The sequence below is a fragment of the Schistocerca gregaria genome, chromosome 5 (genome assembly GCF_023897955.1).
Source record: "Schistocerca gregaria isolate iqSchGreg1 chromosome 5, iqSchGreg1.2, whole genome shotgun sequence".
Taxonomy (NCBI): domain Eukaryota; kingdom Metazoa; phylum Arthropoda; class Insecta; order Orthoptera; family Acrididae; genus Schistocerca; species Schistocerca gregaria.
Genome location: NC_064924.1, coordinates 575729421 through 575741678, shown reverse-complemented (window position 1 = coordinate 575741678; position 12258 = coordinate 575729421). Strand labels below are relative to the sequence as shown.

Sequence of the window (12258 nt, the reverse complement as noted above, 5' to 3'; positions counted from 1 at the left end):
GAGTGCCATATGACAGGGCCTGTCTCTCGATGTCGATTTGTATTTTGTGTCTCTTAAGTGTCGGTCTGCAGTAGGCCGCTGTTGGCCGAGCGACGTGCAGTCGCCTTACATGAAGCCCCATGGGCAACGCCAGTGCCACTGTGAACAACAGCAAACTGTAGCCAGAGAGAGGAGCCGAAAGGCGCATTTCGCAGTCGAGCCACGTTATCCCACAAGCTGTGCACTAGGACAAGAAATTGCAGACTGCAAACTTTTGGTGGCCTGACGGTCGTCGCCGATCGTAAGGGCGAAACAGTCGAGAGATTTGGTGAACGGCAATGTGGACACTCCCAGCAGCAGCAGTGCGCCAAATCAATTATCTGGTCGAGGGCTGCAAGATTCAGTGTGATGAAGTGAGAATTCGGGGATAGCTCGCAAATTCAAAGCTGCCGCCTTCTTAGCTCAGTGGTACATCACTGGTCTCGTAAACCAGGAGTCGTGAGTTCGAACCTCACAGAAGGCATCCATTTTTTTAACTTTCCTGCAACGTGCGGAGCTAACTCGAGCAATGTCTATCACATGGCAGTACACTGAATGAAAGGGATGTTCTACAACCTATGACAAGTATTCTACTGGCCTAGGAGGTTTTCTGAATGCATAGGCAGAACAGTGGTTTGTATGCATTTTGTAGTATAATGTCATTCGTTTATGAGCGTCGCTACAGTGTGCATGCACGTTATCCATGTGAAGAGGCATAAGCAGATGCTACCATTCTGCGAGATTCCTGCAGAATGTGTACGAATTGCGTTGATATAGAGAGCACATGTGAGCCAAAGCCAACGCCTCCGTGGCGCAATCGGCTAGCGCGTTCGGCTGTTAACCGAAAGGTTGGTGGTTCAAGCCCACCCGGGGGCGAAATCGTTTTAACCGTCACCGAGGTGAGGACATACGTCAACTTTGTTAGAGATACACAGCTAGTGTGGCAATTTGGCTGCGAAGGAGTGATGCCACAGATGCTTATATACATTCAGGCAGGTGGCACTGTAGGTAAAAACATGACCCTACACAGACGTTTTACTGTTTTCCTATTTATTCACCATGTGTGACACTGCAGTGGAGCGGCGCCCACTACAAAAGACGTTTTATTTACATTCAATTTCAGCGTATACGTCGCGAGTGCCATATGACAGGGCCTGTCTCTCGATGTCGATTTGTATTTTGTGTCTCTTAAGTGTCGGTCTGCAGTAGGCCGCTGTTGGCCGAGCGACGTGCAGTCGCCTTACATGAAGCCCCATGGGCAACGCCAGTGCCACTGTGAACAACAGCAAACTGTAGCCAGAGAGTGGAGCCGAAAGGCGCATTTCGCAGTCGAGCCACGTTATCCCAAAAGCTGTGCACTAGGACAAGAAATTGCAGACTGCAAACTTTTGGTGGCCTGACGGTCGTCGCCGATCGTAAGGGCGAAACAGTCGAGAGATTTGGTGAACGGCAATGTGGACACTCCCAGCAGCAGCAGTGCGCCAAATCAATTATCTGGTCGAGGGCTGCAAGATTCAGTGTGATGAAGTGAGAATTCGGGGATATCTCGCAAATTCAAAGCTGCCGCCTTCTTAGCTCAGTGGTAGAGCACTGGTCTCGTAAACCAGGAGTCGTGAGTTCGAACCTCACAGAAGGCATCCATTTTTTTAACTTTCCTGCAACGTGCGGAGCTACCTCGAGCAATATCTATCACATGGCAGTACACTGAATGAAAGGGATGTTCTACAACCTATGTCAAGTATTCTACTGGCCTAGGAGGTTTTCTGAATGCATAGGCAGAACAGTGGTTTGTATGCATTTTGTAGTATAATGTCATTCGTTTAAGAGCGTCGCTACAGTGTGCATGCACGTTATCCATGTGAAGAGGCATAAGCAGATGCTACCATTCTGCGAGATTCCTGCAGAATGTGTACCAATTGCGTTGATATAGAGAGCACAAGTGAGCCAAAGACAACGCCTCCGTGGCGCAATCGGCTAACGCTTTCGGCTGTTAACCGAAAGCTTGGTGGTTCAAGCCCACCCAGGGGCGAAATCGTTTTAACCGTCACCGAGGTGAGGACATACGTCAACTTTGTTAGAGATACACAGCTAGTGTGGCAATTTGGCTGCGAAGGAGTGATGCCACAGATGCTTATACACATTCAGCCAGGTGGCACTGTAGGTAAAAACATGACCCTACACAGACGTTCTACTGTTTTCCTATTTATTCACCATGTGTGACACTGCAGTGGAGCGGCGCCCACTACAAAAGACGTTTTATTTACATTCAATTTCAGCGTATACGTCGCGAGTGCCATATGACAGGGCCTGTCTCTCGATGTCGATTTGTATTTTGTGTCTCTTAAGTGTCGGTCTGCAGTAGGCCGCTGTTGGCCGAGCGACGTGCAGTCGCCTTACATGAAGCCCCATGGGCAACGCCAGTGCCACTGTGAACAACAGCAAACTGTAGCCAGAGAGTGGAGCCGAAAGGCGCATTTCGCAGTCGAGCCACGTTATCCCACAAGCTGTGCACTAGGACAAGAAATTGCAGACTGCAAACTTTTGGTGGCCTGACGGTCGTCGCCGATCGTAAGGGCGAAACAGTCGAGAGATTTGGTGAACGGCAATGTGGACACTCCCAGCAGCAGCAGTGCGCCAAATCAATTATCTGGTCGAGGGCTGCAAGATTCAGTGTGATGAAGTGAGAATTCGGGGATAGCTCGCAAATTCAAAGCTGCCGCCTTCTTAGCTCAGTGGTAGAGCACTGGTCTCGTAAACCAGGAGTCGTGAGTTCGAACCTCACAGAAGGCATCCATTTTTTTAACTTTCCTGCAACGTGCGGAGCTACCTCGAGCAATATCTATCACATGGCAGTACACTGAATGAAAGGGATGTTCTAGAACCTATGTCAAGTATTGTACTGGCCTAGGAGATTTTCTGAATGCATAGGCAGAACAGTGGTTTGTATGCATTTTGTAGTATAATGTCATTCGTTTATGAGCGTCGCTACAGTGTGCATGCACGTTATCCATGAGAAGAGGCATAAGCAGAAGCTACCATTCTGCGAGATTCCTGCAGAATGTGTACGAATTGCGTTGATATAGAGAGCACAAGTGAGCCAAAGTCAACGCCTCCGTGGCTCAATCGGCTAGCGCGTTCGGCTGTTAACCGAATGGTTGGGGGTTCAAGCCCACCTGGGGGCGAAATCGTTTTAACCGTCACCGAGGTGAGGACATACGTCAACTTTGTTAGAGATACACAGCTAGTGTGGCAATTTGGCTGCGGAGGAGTGATGCCACAGATGCTTATACACATTCAGCCAGGTGGCACTGTAGGTAAAAACATGACCCTACACAGACGTTCTACTGTTTTCCTATTTATTCACCATGTGTGACACTGCAGTGGAGCGGCGCCCACTACAAAAGACGTTTTATTTACATTCAATTTCAGCGTATACGTCGCGAGTGCCATATGACAGGGCCTGTCTCTCGATGTCGATTTGTATTTTGTGTCTCTTAAGTGTCGGTCTGCAGTAGGCCGCTGTTGGCCGAGCGACGTGCAGTCGCCTTACATGAAGCCCCATGGGCAACGCCAGTGCCACTGTGAACAACAGCAAACTGTAGCCAGAGAGTGGAGCCGAAAGGCGCATTTCGCAGTCGAGCCACGTTATCCCACAAGCTGTGCACTAGGACAAGAAATTGCAGACTGCAAACTTTTGGTGGCCTGACGGTCGTCGCCGATCGTAAGGGCGAAACAGTCGAGAGATTTGGTGAACGGCAATGTGGACACTCCCAGCAGCAGCAGTGCGCCAAATCAATTATCTGGTCGAGGGCTGCAAGATTCAGTGTGATGAAGTGAGAATTCGGGGATAGCTCGCAAATTCAAAGCTGCCGCCTTCTTAGCTCAGTGGTACATCACTGGTCTCGTAAACCAGGAGTCGTGAGTTCGAACCTCACAGAAGGCATCCATTTTTTTAACTTTCCTGCAACGTGCGGAGCTACCTCGAGCAATATCTATCACATGGCAGTACACTGAATGAAAGGGATGTTCTACAACCTATGTCAAGTATTCTACTGGCCTAGGAGGTTTTCTGAATGCATAGGCAGAACAGTGGTTTGTATGCATTTTGTAGTATAATGTCATTCGTTTAAGAGCGTCGCTACAGTGTGCATGCACGTTATCCATGTGAAGGGGCATAAGCAGATGCTACCATTCTGCGAGATTCCTGCAGAATGTGTACGAATTGCGTTGATATAGAGAGCACAAGTGAGCCAAAGACAACGCCTCCGCGGCGCAATCGGCTAACGCTTTCGGCTGTTAACCGAAAGCTTGGTGGTTCAAGCCCACCCGGGGCGAAATCGTTTTAACCGTCACCGAGGTGAGGACATACGTCAACTTTGTTAGAGATACACAGCTAGTGTGGCAATTTGGCTGCGAAGGAGTGATGCCACAGATGCTTATACACATTCAGGCAGGTGGCACTGTAGGTAAAAACATGACCCTACACAGACGTTCTACTGTTTTCCTATTTATTCACCATGTGTGACACTGCAGTGGAGCGGCGCCCACTACAAAAGACGTTTTATTTACATTCAATTTGAGCGTATACGTCGCGAGTGCCATATGACAGGGCCTGTCTCTCGATGTCGATTTGTATTTTGTGTCTCTTAAGTGTCGGTCTGCAGTAGGCCGCTGTTGGCCGAGCGACGTGCAGTCGCCTTACATGAAGCCCCATGGGCAACGCCAGTGCTACTGTGAACAACAGCAAACTGTAGCCAGAGAGTGGAGCCGAAAGGCGCATTTCGCAGTCGAGCCACGTTATCCCAAAAGCTGTGCACTAGGACAAGAAATTGCAGACTGCAAACTTTTGGTGGCCTGACGGTCGTCGCCGATCGTAAGGGCGAAACAGTCGAGAGATTTGGAGAACGGCAATGTGGACACTCCCAGCAGCAGCAGTGCGCCAAATCAATTATCTGGTCGAGGGCTGCAAGATTCAGTGTGATGAAGTGAGAATTCGGGGATAGCTCGCAAATTCAAAGCTGCCGCCTTCTTAGCTCAGTGGTAGAGCACTGGTCTCGTAAACCAGGAGTCGTGAGTTCGAACCTCGCAGAAGGCATCCATTTTTTTAACTTTTCTGCAACGTGCGGAGCTACCTCGAGCAATATCTATCACATGGCAGTACACTGAATGAAAGGGATGTTCTACAACCTATGTCAAGTATTCTACTGGCCTAGGAGGTTTTCTGAATGCATAGGCAGAACAGTGGTTTGTATGCATTTTGTAGTATAATGTCATTCGTTTATGAGCGTCGCTACAGTGTGCATGCACGTTATCCACGTGAAGAGGTATAAGCAGATGCTACCATTCTGCGAGATTCCTGCAGAATGTGTACGAATTGCGTTGATATAGAGAGCAAAAGTGAGCCAAAATCGACGCCTCCGTCGCGCATTCGGCTAGCGCGTTCGGCTGTTAAAAGAAAGGTTGGTGGTTCGAGGCCACCCGGGGGCGAAATCGTTTTAACCGTTACCGAGGTGAGGACATACATCAACTTTGTTAGAGATACACAGCTAGTGTGGCAATTTGGCTGCGAAGGAGTGATGCCACAGATGCTTATACACATTCAGGCAGGTGGCACTGTAGGTAAAAACATGGCCCTACACAGACGTTCTACTGTTTTCCTATTTATTCACCATGTGTGACACTGCAGTGGAGCGACGCCCACTACAAAAGACGTTTTATTTACATTCAATTTGAGCGTATACGTCGCGAGTGCCATATGACAAGGCCTGTCTCTCGATGTCGATTTGTATTTTGTGTCTCTTAAGTGTCGGTCTGCAGTAGGCCGCTGTTGGCCGAGCGACGTGCAGTCGCCTTACATGAAGCCCCATGGGCAACGCCAGTGCCACTGTGAACAACAGCAAACTGTAGCCAGAGAGTGGAGCCGAAAGGCGCATTTCGCAGTCGAGCCACGTTATCCCACAAGCTGTGCACTAGGACAAGGAATTGCAGACCGCAAACTTTTGGTGGCCTGACGGTCGTCGCCGATCGTAAGGGCGAAACAGTCGAGAGATTTGGAGAACGGCAATGTGGACACTCCCAGCAGCAGCAGTGCGCCAAATCAATTATCTGGTCGAGGGCTGCAAGATTCAGTGTGATGAAGTGAGAATTCGGGGATAGCTCGCAAATTCAAAGCTGCCGCCTTCTTAGCTCAGTGGTCAGTCTGCCTGCGGCAGCGGTGGTGAGCGGACCTCCAGGGCCAGCGCGCTGCGGCAGGAAGTGTTTACGTCAGGCGGTGAGTCGCGTGCTTACAGCGTCTGCTTATTAGTATTCGTTCCGTTCTGTAGGATCTGATATGGAATTATGAATCCGACTAACAGGAAAGATACCTTGAAGTTTACCTTTGATAGGAATTTTTCGAAACCAAATTCGTTTGAAGTTGAAGCATGGTTAGAGGAAACAGCTAAGATTACTTTTGATGACATTGTGGGGATAAATTTCTCTATCGTGACTAGTGTTGTTTATGTGAAATTAACGTCCTCTGAACTGTGTGATAGAATTGTAGAGTCCAGTGGAGGTGTACTGAAGTTTAAACATAGCGATGGTACCGTCAGTGACGTCAGCATTACGCATGCTGGACTGGGCATCCGGACGGCACGTATTTTCGAACTCCCGTTTGAAATAACAGCCGCGCAAATAAATTCTGCATTGACACCTTACGGGAGGGTCATTAACAATTTTGCGGAGCGTTGGTCCAAAGCCCACAAATTTCCGGTGCTTAACGGCGTCAGGCAGGTTAAGATCGATATACAGAAGCACATACCTTCATATATTTACGTAGGTGGACATCGCGGAATTGTCATATATGATGGGCAGCCAAAAACGTGTGCCGGCTGTGGTGCGCCCGGCCACGTGCGCTCTGAATGTATACAAAGACGGGTGACGCAGATACCTGTCGGTGAAGCCGCTAGCCCCCCTGTGACGACGGCACTGCCACTGACATACGCTGTCGCGGCTTCTGGTCTTCCACCCGCGACCCCGCCTGTAGATGCCCCTCGTTTGAACGATGTTTTGGCCGATAACGTCAAAGAACCGAGTGCTGACGCGGCACCGCCGCTACCACACTCAGAGATGGAGGTAACGACGGATGACTCCCCAGTGGTTGATGCCACTGGTACTGAGGATGAAGCAGACGCTGTGTTCCCGGCGGATCAACCCCAGAGTCAACAGTCCACTTCGGATGTTGATGATACTGCGAACCCTAACAGGAAGCCTTCCAAAAAGAAGCGGAGACTTGCACATCAAGGAGCCAATCAGCTCGCCCCACAGCTCCGCGACAAAGCGTAACGAATAAGCAGCCAAATGTGTCAGAACACTTCTGAACCCTCTGAAGTTGGTCTCCCTGCGTCTGGTCGAATGGACATTGATCCTGTAGTGTCTCCCCCTGTGAATCCACGACGGGTGGAAGATAGTGATACCTCGAGTAGAGTCGTTTTGCCGGATACCCACGCTCAAGGAAACGCAGGATCGCTTTTGTCAGAGGCCACTCTCACTGGGAATTGGGCACGGGAAATGGAAGTATTGGATGCGAGCAATGATGCGGCTGTCATGCGGACCATTGAGACGGAATCTTCGGCACCCCCCACAGAGCAGCATACACCAACCGTACCGGGAACTACAGGAACTCCGACTGACGCGCTTGGCCTCAATTTCGTTAGCCATCCTTCTAAGACTGTTTAATTAATAGTATGTGCCTTCTCCCATGAACGAGCCCCAAGCCTATAAAATTGCCACGTTAAACATCAATAAGATACAGTCGTGCTGGCGGCTCCGTAATTTACAAGATTTTGTATACGCAGCGGATATCGATATTCTGTTACTTCAAGAAGTCGCTGGGATTGAACTTGACCGAATAACTGGTTATACTACTCTCTCCAATTCCGGGAGCGGTGCGAATTTAGGGACGGCGATTCTGTTAAAAGAAGGGATTGTAGCGACCGACGTAGAAAAACTGCCTGATCATAGAGGGATCGCTGTCACTTTCCATCGGACACGCATAATCAATGTTTACGCCCCGTCCGGCAGTAGCAATAGGCGTGCTAGGGCTGAGTTCTTCACAAGCGCCATAGTCCCACTTTTTAGGGGAACCTACGATCGTATAATTTTTGCGGGTGACTTCAATTGTGTCTTAAGTCCAAAAGACCAGACGCCTAATTTTAACAAATCTGGAGAACTAGAACGTATCGTCCAAGAAATGAACCTCATTGACACATGGGAGCATACGCACGGAGCGGCACCTGGGTTCACTCATGTCACGAACCACTCTGCAAGCCGGCTAGACAGAATCTATGTATCGGCGTGTATGAAGACTCTAGTCCTCCAATCCGAAGTTTGGCCCACAATTTTTTCCGATCATGCCGCATATATTTGTACTGTTAACATGGTCAAGCAAGGCACATTTCGCGGCAGAGGTTTCTGGAAACTTAACAATGCTCTCCTTAACGATGTTGACTGTCACCGTGTCTTTAACGAAACATGGGAGGCATGTGAACGACGGGTTGCACAGTATGCCTCCGTTACTGAATGGTGGATAACACATGCCAAACCAACTTTATCAAAAATGTTTAAACGCTACGCTCGGGACAAATCCTGGTGGCAACGGCAAACGTCTGAGTTTTATTTTACTTGTCTCAGGGAGCTTTACCAGTCCGATGTGACTGTACCTGAAAATTTTATGCAGATTAAAAAAATTAAGGCAAAATTATTAAAACTTCAGCGGCAGCAGGCAGAAGGCTTTCAAATAAGGTCCAGGCCCCAGAATGTGATAGACGACGAAATGACATCCATGTTTCACGTCATTCGTGAAAATAAGAGGGGGCGGCGGAGATTAATAACTCGTCTTCAGTTGAGTGAAGGCGTTGCGCTCACGCGGCAACAAGACATACGGAACGCACTTCACAATCACTTGGCAGGTCTCCTGACAACGACACATACCGACGATGGAACTCACGATGAATTACTCAATAACTTGCAAAGGACTTTGGGTGCTGCTGAAGTCGAAACTCTCATGCGAGAAATTGATGAAGACGAATTGGATTCTGCGCTATCACGAAGTCCGAAAAATAAATCGCCGGGACCCGACGGTCTCACTGCCGAATTTTATCTTACTTTCTGCGACAAATTAAAGCCCAAGTTGTTGAGTATGTTTAATGAAATTTTACGGCCAGATTTTAATGTTCCTCAGGCTCTCGTGGAAGGCATCGTGGTTTTAATCCCTAAACGCCCAATGTGCAGTTCTGTTGACGATTTTCGGCCGCTTACTTTACTGAACAGTGACTACAAAATTTTAGCACGTATTATTTCTAATAGATTGAAAATGTTGATGAATACTGTCATTGGTCAGTACCAGACCAGTGTAGGTGTCGGTAGGACGATCTTCCAAAATTTGTCTCAATACAGGGACGTTATAGCCATTGCAGATGCGTGTAAGATACGGTGTGCGCTAGTTTCCCTTGACTTTTCAAAGGCATTCGACAGAGTAAACCATCAGTTTCTCATCCGGACGATGCATGCCATGGGATTTCCACTACGTTTTATCAATCTTATACATGAGCTCCTTCGTAAAGGAGTAACTCGACTCATGGTGAATGGCCAGCTGAGCGCATCAATTAATATTACTAATTCAGTGCGACAGGGATGCCCTATGTCGATGGCCTTGTTTGCCATTGCCATTGAGCCTTTGCTTGTCACCTTGACACAGCGTCTACAAGGATTAACCATCCACGGCATTAAGATTGTTTGTACTGCATATGCGGATGACGTCGGATTTTTGGTCATGGACGAAGGTGAAGTCGAGGAAGCCCTTCAGATCGTCAAAAACTACGAACTTGTTGCGGGTGCGAAGTTGAATGCCAGGAAATCTGGCATTATGAACATAGGACGCGGCATCTCGCTGCACCATCACGGTCAGTTGCAACTAATTTCTAAAATGAAATGCCTTGGTATTGAGTACAGGAGCAACATACAGCACACAATTGCGGTGAACTATAGGAATCTCCTGGCAAGTATGCGTGCTTGCATGCAGACCCACTACCTAAGAAGCCTTGATGAACTGCAGAAAGTCACCTTCGCTAATGTCTACCTCACCTCAAAGATTAACTACGTTGCACAAGTACTGCCCATGCCACAGGAGACAGCGAAGCGTATGATGTCCGCTCTAGGCCATTTTGTCACACGTGGACACATTTTTAAAGTCAAGTACGATACGCTCACTCTCTCCACGACCGATGGAGGCTTAAATTTAACAGATGTTCGTTCCAAGTCACGAGCTTTGTACGTATGCACCACCTACAAACGGTGGAGGTCGTTACCGAACAGTCTAACGGCTCACTTGTTAACCGAAATAGCGCCGGCCTGCCTGCAGCCTCCTGTCTCTGTTCAACATATTCCGCCTGCGCTGACTCACTTTAAGAGCTTTTTCATTGAGTTCAGTTACGTACGGTCAACTCTCCCAGAAAATGAGCTTTCCGTGGTGAAGTTAGTTTATAATAAACTACTGGCAACCAAGAACAGGAACAACATCGAACACAAATACCCCAATCATCGCTGGCCAGTGATATGGAAAAACATACATAGCCGTGATTTACCAACGTCAGTGAAAGCCTCTTGGTACAGGGTCGTGAACCGTAAAATAAGTACCAATTCACGACTTCATGCTCTACATTTGGCTGACTCACCTTTGTGCCTAACGTGCAACTTGCCTGATACTGATGAACATCGTTTTCTGTGCACCACTGTCCAAGCAGTTTGGCCATGCATTCGCCGAAAACTGGCTACGATTATGAGGACTTCCCAGCTTTGTATTAAACCTGAAGATTTCCTGTATCCGGATTCAGTGCCGTACCCGAACACCAAACGGAACTCTGTCAATTGGTTGAAGGGTCATTATGTTCATTATTTACAGACGCAAGAACCCAAGAGTGAGGCGGCGTTCTGTCTTTACCTGGCATTACAGTTTCACATACTTTCACAGACGAGACATTACAGGAAACGATATGCGAATTTTTTAGAAGTCGTTCTTCGATGAAAGAAGTATTTTTTTCTTTCCTTCATTCTACATTGCTTTGTTTTTTCTCTTTTCTTCTTCAAATGTCACAGTGACGTATACTGAACAGTGTTACGACAAGGACTATTTTATTTTCTTCTGTTTTTCTAGCGGACCAGAGTTCCTTTTTCATTTTCTATTTAAAAAAAAAAAAAAAAATATATATATATATTCTACTTTGTCACCATTGCGGGACTATGCAATAGGTTTAGAAGTATCTTTGGTTTGGAAATCGGAATAGTTCAGAAGAATAAGTACTTCAGAAATCATGGCAGATGAAGCCGACGCCGACGAAGGCGATTTATGGCGAGCGCAAGGCGGGGCTGAAGGGGAGGAAGGAGGCCCTAAAAAAAAAAAAAAAAAAAAAAAAAAAAAAAAAAAAAAAAAAAAAAAAAGTGGTAGAGCACTGGTCTCGTAAACCAGGAGTCGTGAGTTCGAACCTCGCAGAAGGCATCCATTTTTTTAACTTTTCTGCAACGTGCGGAGCTACCTCGAGCAATATCTATCACATGGCAGTACACTGAATGAAAGGGATGTTCTACAACCTATGTCAAGTATTCTACTGGCCTAGGAGGTTTTCTGAATGCATAGGCAGAACAGTGGTTTGTATGCATTTTGTAGTATAATGTCATTCGTTTATGAGCGTCGCTACAGTGTGCATGCACGTTATCCATGTGAAGAGGCATAAGCAGATGCTACCATTCTGCGAGATTCCTGCAGAATGTGTACGAATTGCGTTGATATAGAGAGCACAAGTGAGCCAAAGTCACCGCCTCCGTGGCGCAATCGGCTAGCGCGTTCGGCTGTTAACCGAAAGGTTGGTGGTTCGAGCCCACCCGGGGGCGAAATCGTTTTAACCGTCACCGAGGTGAGGACATACATCAACTTTGTTAGAGATACACAGCTAGTGTGGCAATTTGGCTGCGAAGGAGTGATGCCACAGATGCTTATACACATTCAGGCAGGTGGCACATTCAATTTGAGCGTATACGTCGCGAGTGCCATATGACAGGGCCTGTCTCTCGATGTCGATTTGTATTTTGTGTCTCTTAAGTGTCGGTCTGCAGTAGGCCGCTGTTGGCCGAGCGACGTGCAGTCGCCTTACATGAAGCCCCATGGGCAACGCCAGTGCCACTGTGAACAACAGCAAACTGTAGCCA

General features: G+C 47.8%; 9 non-coding genes across 9 annotated transcripts; all 9 read left to right on the top strand.

Annotated features, from left to right (window-relative positions):
* Positions 1 to 430: 430 nt before the first annotated feature.
* Positions 431 to 502, top strand: Trnat-cgu (transfer RNA threonine (anticodon CGU)). Its single transcript has one exon. It is a non-coding gene; the product is annotated as a tRNA-Thr (tRNA).
* A 318-nt stretch (positions 503 to 820) lies between these two features.
* Trnan-guu (transfer RNA asparagine (anticodon GUU)) lies at positions 821 to 894 on the top strand. Its single transcript has one exon. It is a non-coding gene; the product is annotated as a tRNA-Asn (tRNA).
* Positions 895 to 1583: 689 nt separating this feature from the next.
* Positions 1584 to 1655, top strand: Trnat-cgu (transfer RNA threonine (anticodon CGU)). The gene has a single exon. It is a non-coding gene; the product is annotated as a tRNA-Thr (tRNA).
* A 318-nt stretch (positions 1656 to 1973) lies between these two features.
* Positions 1974 to 2047, top strand: Trnan-guu (transfer RNA asparagine (anticodon GUU)). The gene has a single exon. It is a non-coding gene; the product is annotated as a tRNA-Asn (tRNA).
* A 689-nt stretch (positions 2048 to 2736) lies between these two features.
* Trnat-cgu (transfer RNA threonine (anticodon CGU)) lies at positions 2737 to 2808 on the top strand. Its single transcript has one exon. It is a non-coding gene; the product is annotated as a tRNA-Thr (tRNA).
* Positions 2809 to 3126: 318 nt separating this feature from the next.
* Trnan-guu (transfer RNA asparagine (anticodon GUU)) lies at positions 3127 to 3200 on the top strand. The gene has a single exon. It is a non-coding gene; the product is annotated as a tRNA-Asn (tRNA).
* A 689-nt stretch (positions 3201 to 3889) lies between these two features.
* Trnat-cgu (transfer RNA threonine (anticodon CGU)) lies at positions 3890 to 3961 on the top strand. Its single transcript has one exon. It is a non-coding gene; the product is annotated as a tRNA-Thr (tRNA).
* Positions 3962 to 5041: 1080 nt separating this feature from the next.
* Positions 5042 to 5113, top strand: Trnat-cgu (transfer RNA threonine (anticodon CGU)). The gene has a single exon. It is a non-coding gene; the product is annotated as a tRNA-Thr (tRNA).
* Positions 5114 to 11869: 6756 nt separating this feature from the next.
* On the top strand, positions 11870 to 11943 carry Trnan-guu (transfer RNA asparagine (anticodon GUU)). The gene has a single exon. It is a non-coding gene; the product is annotated as a tRNA-Asn (tRNA).
* Positions 11944 to 12258: the final 315 nt, after the last annotated feature.